This window comes from Carlito syrichta, unplaced genomic scaffold (genome assembly GCF_000164805.1).
Source record: "Carlito syrichta isolate Samal-C Ts95f unplaced genomic scaffold, Tarsius_syrichta-2.0.1 Scaffold308155, whole genome shotgun sequence".
Lineage (NCBI taxonomy): Eukaryota > Metazoa > Chordata > Mammalia > Primates > Tarsiidae > Carlito > Carlito syrichta.
The window spans coordinates 1408452-1413367 of NW_007252251.1; the positions used below are offsets into that span (position 1 = coordinate 1408452).

General features: G+C 38.1%; 1 pseudogene; it reads right to left on the reverse strand.

Annotated features, from left to right (window-relative positions):
* Positions 1-3204: 3204 nt before the first annotated feature.
* On the reverse strand, positions 3205-4671 carry LOC103267518 (annotated as a pseudogene).
* Positions 4672-4916: the final 245 nt, after the last annotated feature.

A 4916-nucleotide genomic window follows, 5' to 3' on the forward strand; every position in this document is an offset into this window, starting at 1 on the left:
TTCCAACTGAGGATCATGACCTATTAGTGTACCATGAAATCAATTCAGTAGATCATGACAAATGCATTTTTAAAAATTAAATGAAATGGAGTACATTCTTCTTTTTTTAGTCACTTGACCCCCATTAATAATATTTTAGGCTTGAAGGAGATTTTCTTTATTCGTATTGGGTGGCCTTGAGTAGAGGTAGTTTCTTTTCATTTTGATTTCTCTTAAGTTAACATTTATTCCATATTTAGTTTACTGGAATCAGCATGAATCCTGACCAAGAAGTCCCTTGCAGAGGCTTCTTAAAAGAAAAGACCCCTGTTTCCTTATGATGTGTTTATGCAATAATTAACTCAGGGTGCTATAGTGTCTTTCCAGCTTTCTCCTAGCCTGGGGCCTAGAACTTATGGACTTCTCGGGCTAATTGCACCCGATCTAATTCCTGCCTCCTCTGTGTAAGTTAGAGTCTAAAGTGTCTCCTGAGAACCTAGAGGGCGCTTTGAAGTTTCAGCTGCCTCCACTGCTGGGCTGACAGACTGAGAATCAGCTGGAGTTCAAGTGTTAGTTCCACTCTCTCTCTAATGGAAAACCACATTGGAATATTTGTCCTCTGTGCTTTGTTCCTAAAACAAACAATATTTAGCTAAGTATGGTGTAAAAGGTTACCATTTGCCACAACTGATAAATAAACTGGGAACCACAATGATGAGGGAGAAGTAGGGGTATTTTGTGGTCTTGGGGAAAATTGAAAGCTCTCGTTCAGCAGAGACAGACTACAAATGAAAAGCATCAAAACCAGGAAATACATTCTTTCCTTAGAACAGAAGTTTTCTTGGCTGCATTAGAGGGTCATATTTTTATATTCAGTCAATTGCTTATTAGCAGGTAAAGACTTTGTCAAATAACTCTTCTGACATAGTGTTTAAGGGTGCAGGGACAGCTCAAATTCCATTTTTTCTGTTTTTTGATGAAAAATATTTCAATAAAGATAATCACACTTAGGATCCTAATAAAAACTGAAAAACTAATAAGATGGCTGGATTTTGTTGACCAGAGTATATTTAATGGGGACAAATTTAAAAATAGGGTAGTCCATGATGCCATGTGTTCAGGCAAATTTAAGTGTAACTGTGTATAATAGTTCAAGGTAATTCAAGAGAACCCATCTTTTCTATTATTATAATGCAAGTCTTTTCTATTTATGTAGGCTTTTGGTTTTAAGGAGATTTGATGATATTTGCTTTATTTAGATTAGCAGCATACAAATTCATGCTAAAAATATTAAGCCAAATAATTTTTATAGCATCTACTAATCAGGGCATATCTAAATTTGCATTTATTTTTTAAAAGATAAAAATATGACCTTGGCAATAGGAACTATTTTAAAATTTTATTTGTAGGTGCCAGATATGTTTAAAGAGATAAAGAAACGAGAGAGAAAAAAACTCTTAATGTTCCATTTATATTAAAAGCTTTTTGAATCATTTGTACTTGAAATGTGACTGTGAACTATTTGTGATTCTGGTAATGTAGGGTGGCATAATTATTCAAATGACCTTTCTCAAGGCTAGTAGACTCCATCTCCAGTGGCATCTACAATACCCATAATTTAAAGCAGTTCTGAATTTTTTTTTAGATGAACAATGTTCAAGGTTTAAAGAGGACCTGCCTAATTCTAGGATTTAGTAGGAAAGTCTGTTTGCCTTGTCCATATATGCCCCTTAATACTTTTATAGATTTATATAATTCTTTTTTCTCATCACACGCACTATTTTGAACACTGATCAATTAAACTTTCGTGAACATCTACCCAACTTTAGGGTAGCAATCTAGCAGACTAAAATAGTCCAGTGGCAATAGGAAGGAAGTTGTCAATTGCAAATGTCCCTACAACCAGACAAACACTGGTTTGGGAAATTTTTTGCAGCAAGTTTTAGTTTCTCCTTGAATTCTCGTGTCCTCTATGAGGAGAACTTAGGAGATAGGCTGCTTCTAAGCTTGCACACATGTAAGCTTCTGATTATAGCAAATGCGACAGAACCACAGACAATTTGGTAGAAAGTTCTCTCCTGCTCTCGCTCCGAGGTTTGCCAAGTCTGTTTTTCTTGGCTCATCACCCAGTCCTCTACTTCTACTCCCCACCTTGCTTAATATTGAATATTGAATTATAGTTCAAGAGTACTCTTTAACTAGTTAAAATGAAGTCACATGTCTTAGCTAAAAAGACAAAGCTTTGGTGATTTGGGGGGAAAAAAAGCTGTACTGACACATTGAAAATGCTTTGTAATCAATATACGAAAAAGATATTCATACTTTTCAAGAATTGTTTGCATTCTAATATCTAGATTTAAGCATGAACATATGATGAGAACTTTATGCATACAATTAAAGGTATTCATCATAATTTGTTGTACTACCAACATTAAATTACAGTTATGTTGGAGCATAAATCAGATGGTTAAAAGTAAGCCTGTAACATACCTAAGGAACACCTTCCTATATTATGCATGCAGATTACTTCTCCATGTGAAGGTCTGTCTCTTCACTTTAAATTTCTAAGTTACCCAGCATGATCCAAAGAGCAGGAGAAAAATAACCTGGACTGTCAAGATATATCTATATCTATTTCAGAGAGAGAGAGAAAGAGAGAGAGAGATGGTGCAGCAGAAGGGAACATAATTCTAGAAGTGCAAGCCCTCAAGAAGCAGCATATTATGATAAACCCCTTCTTTAGAAAGGTATCATTTCTATCACTGATACCACAGGCTAAATTACATATTATGCCGTCTTTAAGTAACAGTTGAGGCAATGGAATAAATGCAGAGGCATCACAATAAATCCCACTTAATACAAGTAACTACACAGACCAATACTTCTCTACAAATTTAGTTTTTTTTATTGTCAGTTAAGTACAGTTTTAATTTTATAGCTTCACAATGAAGGGTCATACACCGAAACCACTATATATATCTAGCATTTCAGTCTAAGCTTGTCCATGTATACAGTTGAAATCATTGACAAGAGTTGGCCTGAAAAATGCTGGGGGGATTTCTTTTCAAGTCGTTTTTACAGGTTTTAAACTCTGTCTTGCACACTGAAATCATCATACATAGCTTTTATATTTATGCTTACTCAGCTTTTAAAACACTACTATAGTTGAATATTAAAACAAAAACAATAGCAAGTGGTGAGTATAATAGGATTACAGTCCTTCACTCATTCACTGCTGCACACAGAATGCCAGCAGTGAGTGTCATTCATATCCCCTCTGGGATGATGTCCATCTTCCTCATATGCTTCTCCATTGTAGTTGTGCCTGACTGGATCAAAGTCCATCAGTTCTACTTGATGCATTCCATCAGCCTTTTTCACTTTCTTTCTCTCAGCTAGGAGTTTTTCCAGCAAACAGAGTTTATCAGGAGAGAGAAAGCTCTTCTCAGGAAAGTTCACCTTAAATTCGGTGATGAGGTGATCCTTTTCATATGGTCTGTGATAAATTGGCGTGCCTTCATTTAGCACACACTTGATCTCTCCACGCTTGACAATCTGACCTGGATGAGAGGTGAAGATTATGGTTTGGTTGTCAAGAGTAGATGTTATCTTTTGGAAGCCACACAATGCTTCAACCAGCTGTATATCCACACACATGAAAAGGTCTTCTCAGCCAGGCTCAGTGGCTCAGCCTGTAATCCCGCGCCTTTGGGAGGCTGAGGTGAGTGGATTGCCTGAGCCCGCGGGTTCGAGACCCACTGGGCAGCGAGATCTCATCTCTACAATAAATCAAAAAATCAGCCGGGCGTGGTAGCGCGTGCCTGTAATTCTGGCTACTCGGAAGGCTGAGGCGGAAGGATCGCCGGAGCCCAGCAGGTCGAGGCTGTGGTGGCCGGGAGCGGCCGCTGCACTCCAGTCTGGGCGACGGAGTGAGAATCCAACTCAAAAAAAAAAGAAAAAAAGGTCTTCTCCTTCTGATCTAACACAATGATAACATCTTCTAGCACAAATTCTGGTTTTTGGTCTCCTTCACCATTGAATGTTATCTTCTGGCCATCTTTCATGCCTTTGTCAATATGAACTTCTAGAATCTTCTTCCCCTGAGCTATCTGTCTTCCATCGTAGCCTTTATATCCATCTGTAGGACTAATCCGTTCCCCATGACCCAGACACTCCATGCACACAGATTGAATTGGAATTCCAAGTCCCATCTGATGAATTCCTGTTTGCATTCCAGGACCTTGGCAATTGGGACAGCACTCCACCACTTCTTTCTGCCCCCTCTGACTTCACATTTGTCACAAATCACATCTTTTGCAGAGTCAGCTCTCTTGTTGCACCATTGTATAAATTACTGAAAGCTGATGCACGACATCTTTACCTCTCCTTTCTCTCCATGCCCTACCTCCTCCTCCCAAAAACATTTCAAAGATGTCCATGGGGGAAGCTAACACCGCCACCTACTCCACCCTTTTTAATTGCCTGTTCTTCCCCTTTGCCATATAATTTCCTTTTCTTTTCACCAGAAAGAACTTCTTAAGCTTGAGAAATCTGTTTAAACTTCTCTCCTTCATTTGGATTCTTATCAGGGTGGTAATTCAAGGCCAGCTTCCTATAAGCCTTTCTCAGTTCTTCATGAGTGGCATTGGGTTTGACCCTCAAAACATCAGAGTAAGTGGTTTCTTTCACCATTTTCTATAGGCAGTGAGTGGGCTGAGGCTGGCATGGGAGAGCAACCACTCCTCCTCCGCCTCTCATTGGGCGTTCTGGAAGGTTCCATGTAATTCCTCTTTCAGTCCTTCTTAATTAACAGATTTAAGCACTCCATATTTTGTCATTTATTGAAACATAGATATAACATTTTGATGTATATTCTTGCAGTCATTTTATATGTATTATTTGCAAATGTATTTATGGCTTATATATATTTATGATTA